This window comes from Suricata suricatta, chromosome 8, assembly GCF_006229205.1.
Source record: "Suricata suricatta isolate VVHF042 chromosome 8, meerkat_22Aug2017_6uvM2_HiC, whole genome shotgun sequence".
Taxonomy (NCBI): Eukaryota; Metazoa; Chordata; class Mammalia; order Carnivora; family Herpestidae; genus Suricata; species Suricata suricatta.
Window position 1 is genome coordinate 82,231,068 of NC_043707.1, and position 18,442 is coordinate 82,249,509.

The following is an 18,442-nucleotide window of genomic DNA, read 5'->3' on the forward strand; positions in this document are numbered from 1 at the left end:
ACTGATCATCAATAACATGCCAGGCACTAGGTTTGTTGCTATATATCAAGGATGATCTTGAGAACTTGAGTTTAAAGATTCCATGCTCTAGTTGAGATAGGAAGATAAGTAAAAGGCTTAGAAGTCAGAGTGAATAATAGAACATAGGGCATTTGGGAAACACAAGGCAATTTATCATGGCTACACTTTTAGAACACAAGTGAGGTGCTGGCAAAGATGAGTCTGCAGATCTGAGCAGAAGTCAAATCATCAAGAGCTTAAGATGTGTCTCAAGGCTGGATATAGACTCTAAAAATGGAGACTAAGATTTCAAGTCCTCAGTCTTCATTGTGGTTTCTTATTTTTATTTTTTGCAACTTATATAACAAGCTGACTCATTGTCATCATCTCTGTACCGTTAATAATACAGTAGAGGCTGTCTTTAAAAAGTTAATCTTAAAAAAGTAATATATACAAATATTAAGGATTTAATTATAACTTAAATACTCATTTGCCAATAGTCTGTTGAAGAATAAAAAAACCTTTCTTTTGATCAGACTTTGGTATGGTCTTGCATAAACCACATCATTATGTTTCTTCTGTGACTTTTAGTCTTAGTTTCTTTAAAATGAGTGAGAACTTAGATATCTGAAGCACAATCCTCAATTTTTGTTGTTCCTAGCACTTAACAGTGGCTGTGCAATGACAATTCAACAGCAGTTCTTTTTACTTACCCATTTTATTTGGCTCCCCAAATATTTAATTTAATATTTGTACAAAAATCTAGAAAACAACTTTATTTCTGTAGGAACTTCTAAGTTTTTGGTTTACAAATCATTTAAATAACATAATTTCAAAATAATGACAACTGACCTTAAAAGTTTCAGGATCCAAACTTTGGATGAAGAAATGAACACTCTTTAGTAATATTTACTATTAAAGAATAGCCTAGTGAATATAATTCTTCAGTGTATGATGAGCATTGCTAATTTTGTTTTCTTGAGAGGGTGGAGAATGTCTGTTAATATAGGGAGTCCTTTAGATGAAAGATATTTAAGAGGGTTCTTTGAATAACATCTACCTTATGAAATTTGTAAAATTTTTACGAGATTGCATAAAAACAACTAGTAGAGTACCAGGTGCATGGTAAATGTTTTAGACATTATATTCTTAGCACTTCATATTTACTATAATGTATCCCTTAATAGAAATAATTATCCCTTAAATAACTTTACTCTGGTATTTGTTTCCAGGCCAATACGAGGCCATATCATGCCTCGATGGGAATTAGGAAAACATTCCATCAGAACGGATGAAGTCCTTCAGGGCCATGGTTTACGAGAGGAGAACGCTTTTGAGTGAATTAGAAAAACATGCTGCTTTTTGAAGAAGCCTGTCCTGGAACCTGCCCTGAGGGCTGAATGTTGGTCCCCTCTTGTCCTCTTAGTTGGATACTTTTGTGCAGTTAACAATGGCAAAATCCTACATCGCAGGTCTGGATCATAGTCCCCATCTTGCTGAAACAAAGGGTTTCATGTTCCAGAGCATCTCAGGACTTGTGAGCTGAACTGCTGAGGTAACGGTGGGTGATCTAGTCTCCCCTAGCACCATAGAGAAACCTTTGCTCCCTTCAGGTGATCAAACTTATTCTTCTCTTCTATCTGTGTGACTAGCTTGTGTATTTCCATCAGTATATTTACTGAAAGTTCACAGTTGTGAAGGAGGCTCTTATATTTCTGCCTTGAATGAAAAGGATGGGGATTGAGTGTTGATGAGGCAAGACTCTCCAGCTAACAAAAAAGTGCATCCACAATGCATGATGATTCTCCTTCAAACAGGATTACAGAAGAAAAGAAAGATATGGATTAAATATCAGTTTTTACATTTCTCCTACTTGGATAGATAATTGAATAGCTTATCTACTGCATGAGTTTACATATAAATCAAGGCAGAATTTGTTTCAGTATGCAGGTAACACCATTCTTTTGGTCTCTAAAATATTGCAGTTTGTGAGGCAAAACATGTTTAATTTCACATATCTTAAACTTGGGATTCAGCCATCCTTTATCTTGGATTTCTGCTCGTATTCAGTTCTGACTTATAAAATATTAATTGAGATCATTCTTTATCATGTGACAATAACATACACATGAAATGATAGGTTAGCAGAATTCTTACTTGAGCTTAAATGATTTCCCCCCAATACTTTGGGTATAAACAAATGTCTTTCATTGGAAGGCATACCTCTCTTCCATGAGACTTTCTTTTGGTAAATACATTTTGATTAATGCTGGATTCTATTCACTGAGGTTCATTCATGACTAAAACATATGAAAGATAGGCCACTGTTTGCTCTGCAAAATTTTCATGGAATTGCAAGGCCTAGCAAAAGGCTCAACAAACCCTAATAAAGGGGTATGTTGACTCTGAAGGAGCTGTATTGCCTTAAAACTATGGGAAAACTTTTGACTACATTAGAGAAGTCCTTGAGTAAAGGTGAAAATAACATGGAATTTGTTGATTAATGAAGGATTACTAAAAGTACTAAAGCAATCAGTAAGAGCAAAAAGAATATATATATATATTATATTATATATATAATGTAACATATATATTTGGCTGGATTTAAAACAAAATATTTATTTTAATTTTTAAAATGCAAGAAAATAAATCTCTGCATACATTTTTTCTAGTGTTTACCTTTATCTTGCTTCCAGTTGTATATTTTTTCAATTTCTCGTATTTCCAGTTGTATTCTTTCACAAAAGAACTTAAAGTTACTCAAAAATAATACTATCTTTATTTCTAAATGGTCTCTCTTAAGTTACTTTTGTATTCTAGCTTAATTGTGTTAATTTGTGTTACATCTTAGCTCTCCTACTAAAATGTAAGATTCTTTAAAAATTTTTTTTTATGTTTATTTATTTTGAGAGAGAGAGAGCATGCAAGCACAAGTGGGGGAGGGGCAGAGAGAGGGGAAGAGAGCAAGCAGGTTCCATGCTGTCACTGCAAAGCCCAATGTGGGGCTCGATCTCACAAACCTAAAATCATGACCTGAGCCAAACCCAAGGGTCAGACACTTACCCAAGACACCCAGATGCCCCTGAGTTTGTAAGATTCTTGAAGCAGAACCAGTGGTCTCACAAAGACATTGCCTTTGGCAAATATTCAACAACATTTGGAGTGTAAATGAACAAATAAATATCTCTGTTGTGGAATATGATTACAGCAGTTTAGATGTCAGCATCTGAGTGGTACCAAGGTAAAATGCTCCAGAGAAACTGCATCATATCTGTCATAAAATTTTAGAAAACCTTAAAAATATCACTTAGAAAAAGCAATGGTAAGTAGAACATAAAATTTGTGTCTAAACAAAATGTGATGACAAGTGAAACTCAATGCCAGTGTGAAATTATAGAACTTGGGATGGAACCATTTTTTTTGTTAAGAGTTTTAAGGTATGCTAGCCTGATAGAAGGTAAAAAGTTGACAGACTGTGGGAAAGAACATAGAAATGTATCACAGTCACATAGGAATCAGTTTTAATTGCAGAGTACTAATATTCCTGCACTTTCACTCTTTCTTTGTCTCTCCTCAATCAGCAGCACCTACACTTATTTTCCCCTCATAAATCAACTCTCTGCCATTCCTACCTTCCACAATATGGTGGGTTTTGTCAGCTCTTTCCAGAAGAGCCTAGGGTTTCCCTACTCCTCCACCATCTTAACTCCTCCAACTGCAGTGTACAAAAATGAAGAGTTGACCCTGAATTTATTAATGCTATTGAATAAGGAGTGTATATTTCATTAAAAATGGATAGGAGACAAAGTACTTATGCCAGTTTGATTATTTTATGGTCAGGAATAATCTCATTTCTCACATGATTAAAATGTTGCAGTTCAATCATTTATATATCACTGTTGCTGGCCAGATAACATTTTTTGAGATTGAAAAAATTCTCTCCTGCCATCCTCGTGTTCGTAGCTCCACTACTTGGTCTTGTCCAGGAGACCAACAAGTGGTGGAAAAGTCTGAGTTTCATTTTAATGAAGGCTACTCAACTGCAAAAACAGAAATAAACTAGTGCAAAAAAAAAGGAGGAGGAAATGCTTGTTATCTGTACCTAGTTGTGTTTTGTGGAACACGTAATAGAGAGTGCACTTTAGACTCCAATAGGATGGAACTATGAATTGGCAGCCTCCAAGAGAGCCATTGTCTTTTTTTTTTTTTTAATTCCAGTAAGTTAACATGCAGTATTGTATTAGAGGTAGCCACTGCCCTGACTTTTTTTATTGCTGAATTCATGGTCTGTCATCTTGGCTTCTGCTTTCAAGTCTGTTTGATTTTTCAATTCATGGTTCTCTAGGGATATAATGGAAGATCCTTTCCTTACAGCTGCCAAATTTAGCTGTTCTTAATTTAACTAACTAGCAGAAACCAGCATCTATCTTTCATTAAAACAAGCTTTTGGGAAATATAATGTTAATGGTCCTGCTTAGTGGATGCCTTGTCCCATAAAATATGGTCAAGGAGTGTGACTCACTACAAATTTGGCTGTCAAGTCTCCCTCCTTTGGAGAGAAGTGGAGTTCTTAGTGAGGTGGATAGGTTACATGTTGAAGACGGATTCTAACAAATAGTTTCTACTCCTATTCACCTTCTGATGGGGGCATCATCATAAAGAAAAACAATTCTCAAGTGGGACAATGGAACAAAAAGTAGTAAACTAATCCTGAATATATAATACTTGGAAATGTGCAGGGAATGTATAATGCCTCCTAACTGTCTATAGATAGTCACTATAGAAATTCAATAAAATATTCCCCAGCTTGCAAAAATCTACTAGTTTTACTGGCCTCCCTTCATTCAGTCAAAAACATCTCCAAAGGAAAGTACCAGAGATACAGAGACAGAGGCACATGTGGGGGAAATGCCATTTGATGATGGAGGCAGAGGTTGATGTGCTGAAACAGCAAGCCAAAGAATGACAATAATTGCTGGCAAATTGCAGGAAGCTAGGAAGATGCAAAGAAAGATTCTTTTCTCCAGGTTTCAGAGGAAGCCTTGCCCTGCCAGCACCTTGATTGTGGACTTCTAGACTCCAAAACTGTGAGACACAAATTTATGTTTTTCTAAGCCACCTAGTGTGTGGTACTTTGTTACAACAGCTCTAGCAAACTGATACGATACATTATAGGTAAGACTATAATCTCAGAGTCATTGCTGGCTCTGTGTAATCATGTGTTAGATGTATGTCTTGAGGGATAGCTTTGGACATACCACTTCTCATAGTCGAATGACAAGAATTTAGATCAAAAGCAGTAATATGGGAGAACTGAATGAGAAAATAAGATGGGAAATTGAAGGGAGTGAAATCAAGCAGGAAGATGGTAACAGGTGGAGGCAGTTAGGGAGAAAGCCAGCAACAGAGTGCTGGTGGCCATTTTAGTAAGGAAGTGTCTCATACAGTTGATATTAGTTATTTGCAGATTCTGTGTTTGTGAATTTACCTACTTGGTAAAATTTATTTGTAAGCCCCAAATCAATACTCATGGTGATTTTTCAGTCATTCCCAGACATTCCACGGTAGCAAAAACTTTGAATCATTGGACTAGCTCATTCCCAGCTGAGGTCAGGCAACCAGGAGATACTCAGCTGCCCTTGTTTTAGCTCTCATACTGTAAATAAGTGATTTTTTGTACAGTAATTTTAGTGCCATGTTCTTTACATTTTTGTCAGTAATTCTGTTGTTTACAGTGGGCCCCAAGCACCAGTGCTGAAGTACTGTCTGGTGTTCCTAAGTGCAAACAGGCTGTGAGAATGCCTTATGGAAAAAGTACATATATTAGATAAGCTTTCGGGCAGGAGTTATAAAGTTGTTAGTTGTGAGTTCAATGTTAATGAATCAGCAATATAATATTAAATAAGGTGACTTTTAGTAGAACACACATAAAACAGAGTAAGTATTGATTGGTTGATGAAAATGTTATAACCAAAGACTTATACATAGGACCTAACCCTGTTTTCCCGTAGAAGCAGTGGTCCAGGACTTTCTAATTCACTGTTTGTGGAGACTTTGTAGAATAGAACTATTGTAAACAATGAGAATCAACTCTATGTGATTTAAATTTCTTTTCACTATAATGTGATGGTATAACGTCTTCACCATGATTCACAAAACTTCAGCAAACATTTAGCTATAAAACTTATGGCTTATTTTGTTCTAATGGGTAGAAAAGGAAGGTAGGGACAAAGCAGAGTTTTAGATTTGGGCAGGTGTCAAAGCTAAGATAAAGGAATAGGCTCAAGAAAAAAGGCAGAGAATTAAGGGGAGCAGAAATTCTGAGCTGGAGGTTGACCATGTAAAGCTCCCAGAAGTTCACAGATATTTTAAATAGCATGTGGTCTTCTGCAATATTTCTATTTGGAGGTTGAAATACATGTCATTAGATGTTAATTGGCTGACATTTGGAGTAACACCAATCTGTCTTTTCCCTATGGCTGGGCTCTTAACCACTATGAAACGGGTTCATGTTTTAAGATATATTCAGCTTAAAAACTTTGCACAGGCATTATTCATGCCAAGAAATGTTTAAATCTGGATTACTATAATTTGGTTGTAGGCATCTTACCACTATCATGACATGTACCATGCTGCAAAATATTTCTTGTGTATAGGCCTGATTCTTTATTTAAACCATAAATAACTTATGGTAAGAACCCTGACAATTCATCTTTTTATTTCCAATACCTAGTCCATTGGTGAACATAAAGAAGGAATTCAGTTAAAGAAAACCTTATTTTTTCTTTTCTGCATCAAATTATTATTCAAATAATCATTGAAGAATATTTATTGCTGTGAAGGGAATAAGTATAGCAATTAAGAGCTCAAGACCTAAAGTCAGTAAGACCTGGATTTGAATCTTAAATTATGTGACCTCAGACAGATTACTTAAGTCTCAGAGTCTCAGTTTCCTAATTTGTAAAATATGGACAACACTAGTATTATCTTACAGAGTTGTGAATATTGAATAAAACTTGTACTTGATGCCCCTTGCATAGTGTCCAAGCACATAATATCATATTACTCAATAAATTATGACAATAGAAGTAGTGCTATTTGCACAAATATGTAAGGGGAGAGGATTGCTTGTGGTTGTGACATATTATGCCACCTGTGGAGAGGAGGATGGAACAGAACCCAGCACAATAGAGCAAACCTTATAAAGACTAAATATAAATGTAACCTAAGTATCCTTAGGATCCATTCTGTGTTTGCCTTCAGTAACTACTCCATGGCCCCAGAAACAGCCCCTTTACCTTAATACCCAAGACCACATTATTGACTCATAGGCTTCCATGGAGTCTTCATTATTGCTGAGAACCCTATTAATCACATATAAAGAGGGGGCAAGGAGAAAGATTGCATCTTTTCATTTATTCATCTAAGAAAACTTTTTTAAAGGACCTACTTTGGGTCAATCACTGTTGAAAACACTGAAAATACATCAGTGCATGCACTGACCTGATTCCTGTACTCATGGAGCTTACATTCCAATTGAACAGTCTGAGAATATAAACATATAAACAAGATAAACAAAGTAAGAGTGATGAGTAGGGGTAGACATGATGGTCAGGGAAGGCCTCTCTGAGAAAATGAGTTTGAACTTGAACATGCAAGATGAGAAGAAGGCAGTTATAAGGAGACATGCACACAAGAGCAGTTCAGCCAGAGGGATCAACTGGGGCAAACACCTTGGAGGAGAATCAATTTGGTGTACTACAGAGACAAGGTGAAGGCCAGTGTAGCTAGAGTGTAATGAGCAAGGGAGACAGTCTAGGAGTTTAATTCAAAGAAATAGGCAGGAGCTAGGATATTCTAGGCTATGAAAATGCATTTTGTTTTACTCTAATTGCAATAGAAAGGCATTGAAAGAAAGTGAAGAGATGGGACATAAAAACTCCAGTTTTGTTTTACTCTAATTGTAATAGGAAACTATTGAAAGAAAGTGAAGAGATGGGACATAAAAACTCCATTTGGTTTGTTTCCTGGAGAATGGTGTTGGATGAGGTCATTGAGAGGACATGACCACTGGTTGACCTTGTACTGGATACAGGCAATGAGAGGCTTCCAGAATTTACTTGCCTTGGAATGTACTTTTTGGCCACCATTTGTCCACTTGTCCTCACAAGACCCTAACTCTGTTTTCCTCTAGGAACAATGGTTTAGTATTTACTAATTCAGTGTTTATGAAGACTGGTCCTTGGAATGTACTTTCTGGCCACCGTTCCCACAGCCAGAACCATTTTCAAAACACAGCCTTGAAGGGCAATGTATTATTGAAAATATCTGATGGTACAAGTAACTAAACCCAGTTAAGGCTTCTATAAAAACTAACAATTTTGGTGGGTGGGTGCAGAGATCTACTCATCTTGAGGCTACTCAAGCAAGCCTCCTAAATTTCCTTTGTTAAAAGCAAAATTCAACCAAGTAAATTTAAAGATCTAATTGGCTTCTTTTTTCAACAATTCATGAACCTGGTAGCATCCCATCCAGCAAGTAGAGAGATGCTCCAAGGCATTGTACTGAAATGAAGATTTTATGGGAAGGAGGGTGGGCCAAGGAAGTTATTAGCACAAGAAAAGAAAGAATTATTTCAGATCTGGGCATCTTTTTCTGGGAAAGGCAGGGCCTTAATCACACAGATTACCTCACTAGTGCTTATTAGGAAATTTCCAATTGACTTTCCCCCCACTCTTTTTTATTTATCTATTTATTTTTTAAATAGTTTATTGTCAAATTGGTCTCCATACAATACCCAGTGCTTTTCCCCATAAGTTCCCTCCTCCATCACCACCACCTCCCTTCCCACTCCCACTCCCCTTTCAACCCTCGGTTCATTTTCAGTATTCGATAGTCTCTCAGGTTTTGCGTCCCTCTCTCTCACCAACTCTCTTTCCCTCTTCCCCTCCCCCTGGTCCTCCATTAGGTTTCTCCTGTTCTGTTAGATGATTGACTGTTAAAAGTCCACATTCCTATTCATATTCCTGGGAGATGTAGAAATTGTGATTAGGTCTTGGTTTGCTGTCATGGCAGAGCAAATGACTCCATTTTGGGCTTGTTTCTTTTTCTTTCTCTTTTCTCCTTTATTTCTTTCTTTTCTTCTTCTTTCTTTCTTTCACTTTTTGTTTTCTGTTGTTGTTTAAGAAATGCAGACTGCCACATGCAGCACCTCATTTGGATGTGTCAGGAGTATTGGAAGCTTGATTACCCTACATTCTCCTACAAATGGACTTTGAGAGCTTGTTTGGAGATTCTAGCAGGGGAGTACAGCTACTCATATACCCTTGAGGGAAGAATTGTCCTCCTCTATTAGGGAAGGTCATCTTCTTCAACTGAGAATGCAGCTTCTGGAGGGACACACTTGGAGCTGTGAGGAAGGAAAGCAACACCCACCCAGTCAGCCAGATCACCCTAAAATCAACCCTGGTGATCAGTGGGGTGACAGCTGTAACAGCCAGATCACCCTCACACTCCTGTTGTTTTATTCATCAAGTCTGCCACCTACCAATCCTACGTAGTCTACTCTTTCTTTGGTCTCTCCTTGTGTTCCATGTATGGGAGTTAGTTTGTGATTTAACGAATGGACTGTGGGATAAGAATGGTGGGAAAACTGATTGAGAGAAATTAGTAGAAGTTATTGCAGATATTCACTGGACAGATGATAGTGACATAGACTACAATGGTAGGAGGCAGTTAGATACACAATATATTTTAAAGGTATAACCCATAGAAATTGCTGATGGATTGGTTCATGAATTAAAAGACATTATGAGTATAATAAAGTATATCATTATAAAAAGACATTTTTGTAGATGCTGTCAGAGTGAACATACAGGAATCTAACTCCTAGTGACCTTGTGTCTGGAGAATTCCCATGGAATCATCCTTAAGTCCCAAAAGTCAATGCTCAGGACCTTGAATGAAAGGAGCATTATGCAAATCACAACTGAAATCATTTTTCAGACTGCATTCTCCAAAAATATCCTTTTATTTCTGATTACCACATAGAATGTAGGCTGTGGGAGTGGGCAAGATTTTATTTGGCTGTATGTGATTTAGAATAGTTGTGTAATGTTTTGATGTTACTCACATGTGTATGGGACATGTAACTCTGCAAATGGGCAACCCACAAAAGTCTGTAAAGAACGTGTTAGAAATGTATAACTCTGACTTAAAGCCTTCTTCAAGCTATCATTGTTAGTCTGATCCCTCCTGTAAATTAACCTCCTTATTGGGTAATTATCACTGCAGGGTAGTAATGTTTTCTTCAGCCTCAATAGTGTTCCAAAGCCTCCATAATGTTAATGAACTTCAGGACTGAGCTCTCCCAGGGTGAAAGGACCCATAACTCTCTCAATCCTGGAGAATGAAACCTTTCTTTCTCTCTCTCTCTCTTTAATGTCCCAAATGCTCAATTGCCAAAACATGTACTCTTCTAAATTCAAGCCACTAAAAGTCTTCTCAATGTGTTTCTTTTGAATGATTTTTTTTTTCTCTTCAACTTTTTAAAAATCTCCTTCTCATTTCCCTTCTCCTTTTCTTTCTCCTTCCCTTCCTCTTCTTTGTTCTTTTTCTAAATTATCCTCTTTGGTAATGTACTAGGGAGGCCCCAGCTGTGGGATATAGAACTTAAATTGATCATACATCCTGTTGGTCTCTTTTTCTTTCCTAAGAGGCAATTCATATATTTCTGTTATCACAGGGATTTCTGGCTCCATATGCATTCTGCATCTCTCAGGAGGGGACATGCTATTGAAACTGTTTTAGCTTCTCTAGAAGCTACCCCTGGCCATTTGACATTTTCCTGATCTCTAAGTCATGATATGCTAATAGGCCTGGTGGGGTGGGAATAGAGGGAGTCATATTCATGACAGTAGTTTTAAAAAGTAACTCACAATAATTAGACACTCTATGTATTCAAGAGAAAGCACCACCTGTACGCTGCCATCCAATAGGCACTCCCAGTCCTCCATGGTGGCATTTTCTGAAGGATGCACCATGTTCCTTGGACATGCTCTATAAGAAACAATTCCATAGTCAATGTCTTTGGAAACTGCTGGGCCAAATGAGTTTATTTACTGTATGACTTATTAAGGCTTTTAATAATCAAAGCATTTCTTCCATTTTTACGTTTTTAGAAGTCTCATATTATATGGAAGATGACCATAAAAGTGCCTTTAAGATATATCTCTTAGGGAAAGTGTTCCATTCTCTTCTGTTCCATGGTTATCTAGTCACCTATGCCTTTGGGGAGAGCTAACTTTGAGGGCACTCAAAAGAGCAGTAGTGAGGATAGAAGCAACTTAACAAATTGACTAATTGATTACTGTCTTCCCTCTGGGTAGGCACCATAGGTTCAAAATGAAAGAGTCTTTCCCTAGAGGTAAATTATTTTACTTAAGTCAATTTTTGAAAGTAGTTTAACTAGAAGAGATTCCCCAAATGGAAAAATTTAACCTTGGGTGAGAGAAAGGTTTTATCTGCAATTGGTAAATGCTCAAGCTTTGAGCTCTTACTAAAAGCTCTTACCTTTGATTTTGGTGCTGTTATTCTTTTATAGCAGAAAAGTGGCTTAATTTCTTTAACTTCTTTGTATCCCTATCTGAGGACAGTGAGGCTTTTTCTTTATTTAGGATATATTAAGAGTTAAACTGTGGTATTGTAAGAGAGGCTGTCCAGAAGTAAAAGTTCGATGTTTATTAAGTTTTTACTGTCGGTGCCCTATAGGCCCTGTCTTATTCTGGTCACTATTTATTGTATTATGCTATACAAGTTCATGTGCCCAAGGCCCAGCTGCTGATAAAGTACAGGAACAAAGCCAAATATGTACTACAACCATGTAAAGGAGGTAAATAGAAATAATAATCTTATTGAATTTTCTAAAAGAATGCCTCTAGAATAAAGCCCTAGGCAAAGGGAAATATAATAATAGGGGATAAAACTGTCATGCAATTGACTTTACAGTGATTCCTTGCTCTATAGAGCAGTATCTTAGCCTATGACTTAGGGGTTCTATTGGATCTTGGAAGATATCCTGGCTTCCTCTTAGCTGATATGCTTTCTCATCCAGTAACACTTAGACCCCTGTAGACAGTCTTAAGCTTTATTTGATTTTGTGCCAGCCATTGCAAGGTTGTCTTGGGATAGTTGTATTCACTATAAATAATGTCCAGTCAACAGGTTGTTGTGGTTTAAGACTCTCTGAAAGTTGTAAATTGCCAGAGAAAGTGTTTGTATATTTTTTGAAGTTATCCAACAAATACTTAGTGCCCCTCTGTGCAGGTACTGGGTACTTGAAATCCAAGAATGAGGTATCTCTGAATGGCATTTTCTGACTTCATAATGCTACTGCACACATAGCTTAAACATATGTTATAGACTGGTGTGTTTTAGGGAGTCATTAAAGCAAACACTGACCTCAAAAAGGCAGTGAGATAAGGGATATCTACTGGCTTAACTTCATCATCTAAGCAGTTCTATGCTATACAACAGTGACTTCATTTGCTTAGTTTTGAGCTTGGATGTGGCTTTTCTCTACAGAAAAAAAAGTTACTTTCACATCTGGATTCAATTACTAGATATGAGAAAACATGGTAGCCACCTTTGGGGGTTATTTAGCCCATATCCATTCTCCTTTTAGATTACATGACTCTGACTTACTGACCACTTTTTATTGATCCAGAAGACACTTGACCCATGAAGCTGTACTGTATCAGGGTATTAGGAGTGCTCTAGACTTTAGAATACAAGTTCATGAATTATTTCTATCATGGTGCCTGGACATATCTGTTGAATTTTTATAGTGAATCTTAGTTATTCAAATCTTCCTTTGATTGTGACATTATTAAAATGTTATATTATTAATATATATTGAATATATTGAAAACTATGAGATATTAATAAAAGAAATTGAAGAAGACACAAATAAATGGAAAAATATACCATGCTCATTGATTAGAAGACTTAATATTGTTAAAGTGCCCATACTATACTACCCAAAGCAATATATATATTCAATGCAATCTCTTCTAAGTTCCACTGGCATTTTTCACAAAAAAGAACAAACTCCTAAAATATTTATAGAACCACAAAATACCCAAAATTATCAAAGCTGTCTTGAGAAAGAACAAAGCTGGGAATATCACACTCCATGATTTTAAAAGTATATTACAAAGCTATAGTAATTAAACAGTATGGTATTAGCACATAGATCAATGAAACAGAATAGAGAGCCCAAATAAAAGCCCACATATACATGGTTAATTAATTTATGACAAAGGAGTTAAGAATGTACAATGGTAAAATGACAGCCTCTTCAATTAATGCTCCTGGGAAAATTGAACAACCACATGCAGAAGAACAAAACTAAACCACTATCTTATACTGTACACAAAAATTAACTCAAAATTGATTAAATACTCTAATGCAAGATATGAAACCATAAACTCCTAGAAAAAAACATAGACATTAAGGTCCTTGATATAGGTCTTGGCAGTGATTTCTTTGCATCTGACGCCAAAAGCACTAAAGGCAAAATAAACAAGTGGGACTATATTAAGCTAGACAGATTCTATATAGCAAAGAACAACATCAAGAAAATGAAAAGGCAACCTACTGAATGGTAGAAAATATTTGAAAATCATATATCTGATAAGGTGCTAATATCCAAAATATATAAAGATCTCATATAACTTAGCAACAAAAAAAAAATCAAGCAATCTGATTGAAAGCTAGGCTGAAGATATGAATAGATCTTTTTTCCAAAACAGACATAAAGATGGCCAACAGATACCTAAACAAGTGCTCAATATCACTAATCATCAGGTAAATGCAAATCAAAACTACAATAAGATATCACCTTATACTTGTTAGGATGACTTATCAAAAAGACAAGAAATAACAAGTGTTGGTGAGGATGTGAACATTATTGGTAGAAATTTAAATTGGTGTAGCCACTATGGTGGAAAACAGTATGGAGATTCTTCAAAAAATTAAAAATATAATTACCTTATGATTCAGCAGTTCCACTTCTAAATGCTTATCAGAAAAAACCCAAAAACGCTAATTTGAAAAGATATCTGTACCCCCATGTTCATTGCAGCATTATTTACAACAGTCAAGATATGGAAACAACCTAGGTATTTATTGATGGGTAAATAGATAAAGAAATTGTGGCATACATGTAGAGTGGAATAATATTCAGGCATAAACAAGAACGACAACAACATGGATAGAACTCAAAAACGTTATGGCAAATGAAATAAGTGTGACAGAGATAGATATTGTACGATTTCCCTTATATGTGAAATCAAAAACAAAACAAAACAAAAAGGAGAGAAAAGAAAAAACAAAAAGCAAAAACCATAGCTCATAGATACAGAAAACAGATCAGTGGATGCAAGAAAAGGCAGGTGGGGGATGGGGGAAATGGGTAAGCTGTTTATTTAAGCTTAAATAAATTGAATAAAAATAAATTTAAAAATATTTACTGAGCATTTATTATGTACCTGGTATAGGGGAAACAACCAATGTGATTTGGCTCTCATGCAGTTTACAGTTTTTTGAGGGAAGCCACAATAATAAAACAAAAATAAATATGCAGTATGGCAGGTGATACTGATTGCTAAGAAGAAAAAGTAAAGTGGAATAAGAGAGAGAGAAAGACGGGGTTTATTTATGCAGCATGGTTAGGAAAGTGCATTATTGGTGCTTATTAAATGTGTGTTGTGTAAGTAAATGAGCATGGCTATACACAGTCCTACATTTATTCAGTTAGTTGGTCATTCAAGAAATGATAACCAATACTTAACCCTCTCCCAGGTGTTCTCTTTTTGACTTACTGAGTTGTTAATCATCCTTATGTTATTTTCATGTAAGGAGCAAATTAATTATTAAAATGGATATTAATGGCATGGAAAATGTCTGGCACAGGGCTTGACATATAGTAGGTATATTTCAAAGCTTGTTGACCTACAGTGTTGAAAACTTGAAATAGGACTGAAGTTTTATACTCTGTCTAGAATTCCACACACTATTCCAAACCTCAATGTTTGACTTTCTTTCTATGAGAAAACTTTCAAATAATAATCATAATCATAACTAATCTTACTGCATACTATGATACTGTGATAAATAAATGAGTTGCTGTGCTAATTCTTTATTAAAAGTAATGAAAACTACACCAAGCAAATGAGTAAAGAGCCTACCAAACAAGAATATGGTGACTATCGATATCTGTTTTGCTGATCAAAGCCTATAATCACAATAAAAACCCAAAAGAGGAAAAAAAAATTAGCTACTTTAGCATCCTTTTAATAAATTATATTTTTGTTTGCTTTAGATATTACAGGTTTTTTTTGTTGTTATTGAAATAAAAAAATCCAACCAAATTCTCTAATTGTAAACCATTTCAACACAATCTAACAATAAGCACAATGTTGATGACCTTTCAGTTCCATTTAAGGCAGTCCAAAACAACTGGCAATTTACTATTATCTTAGTATACTGTTTTTGACCCCGAGCCTGTCGTTTTTTGACTTGTTGACTGATCCTGGTTTTCTGGCTTAGACTTCATGGTCTGTGTACATTTTAGTTCAGAGTCGCTGCTATAATTCTCTCCATGCTTGACCATCTCCCATAGGACCAATGAGTCCAGCTGTAACCCTCTAGAATTTAAATTCTGACTTTGGTCTGCTTGTCCAGTCCAATAAAGGGACCTACAGTGGTTCTCCACAGGTAAGATCTGGGGGAGTATTTCAGTTGGTAGTAAAGGACCAATAACTAAATGTTATAGTTTATGGTCTGAAATCTTGGTATCATGTTTCCAGTTTTTTTTTTCTATATGGTCAAACCAGTATAAATTATGAATCGATATGTTTAAAGAACACTTATTTATAAGTGTTTCTTTTTGACTACAACAAAGTAATTTGAACTTGAAATGTAGGGTAGTGAAATATCTAAAAATAGAGATTTTTATTAAATTCTATTTTAATTATACAAGCCAAATGTGCACAATTAGCTCTATGCAACAGGACAATTAATAGTTATTTACTCTAGAGTTCAAAGTTTTCAAAGTATGAACACCTATTGATCTTTTAAGAATGTTTTTACGTTGTCTTTCAGTGAAGCTTTTTCTGGATGTTCGGGTAGAATTGACTGTTATGTTCTATCTCTGGCCATTCTTCCCCTTCATCATCTCTGATACTCTATGAACATATTTATTAACATGCCTGCGACTCTTTCCACTCCAGGGACAATTTTTCTTGAAGCAGTGGCCATCTCTGATGTTCTCTCTCCTGAAGTTCTGATAAAAAAAGAAGGCACTTAATAAATTTTGAGAAATAAATTTTTGAGTGTGTGGAAAAACATTCAGAAAAAATATTCTCAGATTAAATTGACCTTTCACTACCTATCAATCACACCCTAGTTGACCTTAACCCAGCTTACCGGTACAAATTTCTGATTATACAATTGTTTTTTCCAGTTGTCTTTGTTCTATGACTATTCTCCTTTTGATCTGATAAGAATAAGAATCTACAGGTGTGCCTGGGTGGCTCAGTTGATTAAGCATCCGACTTTGGCACATGGTTCATGGGCTCATGCCCTGCATCAGGCTCTGTGCTGATGACTAGCTCAGAGCCTGGAGCCTGCTTCTGGTTCTGTGTCTCCTTCTCTCTCTGCCCCTCCCCCTCTCATGCTCTGTCTCTCTCTCTCTCTCTCTCTCTCACAAAAAAAGAAAAGAAAAGAATAAGAATCTACATTAAATCTCTTAATTACAGGTGGTGCTTGAACAACACCTTTGGAACTGTTCACGTCCACTTACATACAGATTTTTTTTTTCTGCAAACTACTTTATTGTTTCCATTTGGCCTACCACTTGGGAGAGGGATCTTGAATGGTGATAGAGCTGCCTGTCAGCTCTGCTGTAGGAAAAGGCTTAGGAAAAGGCTTAGCCAGAAGTCCTGACACCAGGGGGAAGCAGAGGGTCCCTTTAAGGGCCTCTGGGTTCTACAAGCTTCAGCTGTGCTTAAGAGTGAGCCTTTTGAAGAGATTCTCGCCCAGCGTGGCAAAGGTGGCCAGCCAGCCTGTGGAGGTTAGGCAAGTGATTGCCTATCTCCTTGATGAGTTTCACTTGCTCGTCTAAGAAGTGGTTTTCCTGGATATCACAGAGAAGGGGAAGTCTGCGCCGTCATAACCCAAGGCCTGCAGATACAAAAGGATTTGTTCAGGTTCTTCTCCCAGGACAACTTCTGCACATCGTGAAAGAGGGCATGGCTGCCTGGCTGGTTCTGCATCTTCAAGAAGAACTCGGTGCCCTCCTGCTTCTCATTGGCTGACTCAGGAAAGAAGCAGCCCATGCCTCCAGAGTCGTAAAAAAGAAGCCCAAAAGAGAGGTAGGTGTAGCAGGCCCACACATGCATGCTGATTAGGTGGTTGACACTTCCACTTTGGTTGAATAATCCTGACCAATCTGCAACTCATGGTTGGTCAGCAATAAGGAGCCAAACTTAAAAAATGGTGTTGGCGTGTCCTGGAGGCAGAGCATTGCTGATAAAATGGTTCCGAAGTTTGCCACGACAAAATAGGTTGGGCAGTGGTTGGAACTTCGAAAAAGCGTTGCCCCTGGGTCCATTTTGTCCATTGTTGAAGCAAAAGACAGAACTGGTGCTGCTGGGTACAGTGTATTTACAGACTTTTTACAATATTTAAACGGTTTTCTTAATAATGTTTTCTCTAGCTTACTTTATTGTAAGAATATGGTATATATCACATATAACATGCAAAATATGTGTTATTTGACTGTTACTGGTAAGGCTTCCCGTCAAGAGTAGGTTATTAGTAGTTAAGTTTTTGGGGACTCAAAAGTTAGATCCTGTGGAGGGTTGGCTCCCCTAATCCTCATATTGTTAGAGAGTCAGCTATATCTAAATTTAATATGTGAAGAAAAATTCAAGTTTTAGATGTTTATACACTTAGTATTTTTAGAAAATCCTGACATTTTGAGACTTACGAGAAAGATAGTTTTGTGGCTTAGAACTGAGGTCAAAAGTGGTTGAAGTATTTATTGGCTTTGATGCTTTGAAGAAATTTCAATAGATTTGATTCAGGAGGATTATTTCCTTTCTTGCAAGTTTTAAGAAATATAATCCTTATATACAAATGAATACACTTAAGAACATAGGCAAAAGCTGGAAATATATTAGTTCATATGATAGAGAACATGTTTGGTAGGGTAACATTACTGGTACAAGAAACGACTTTTCTTTTTTCTTTAACGATTATTTACTTTTGAGAGAGAGAGAGAGAGAGAGAGAGAGAGAAGAGACAGAGTGCTAGTGGGGGAAAAGGGAAAGGCAGAGAGAGAGAGGGAGACACAGAATATGAAGCAGGCTCCTGGCTC

General features: G+C 36.5%; 1 pseudogene; it reads right to left on the reverse strand.

The window, feature by feature from the left end:
• Positions 1 to 17,058: 17,058 nt before the first annotated feature.
• On the reverse strand, positions 17,059 to 17,683 carry LOC115297658 (annotated as a pseudogene).
• Positions 17,684 to 18,442: the final 759 nt, after the last annotated feature.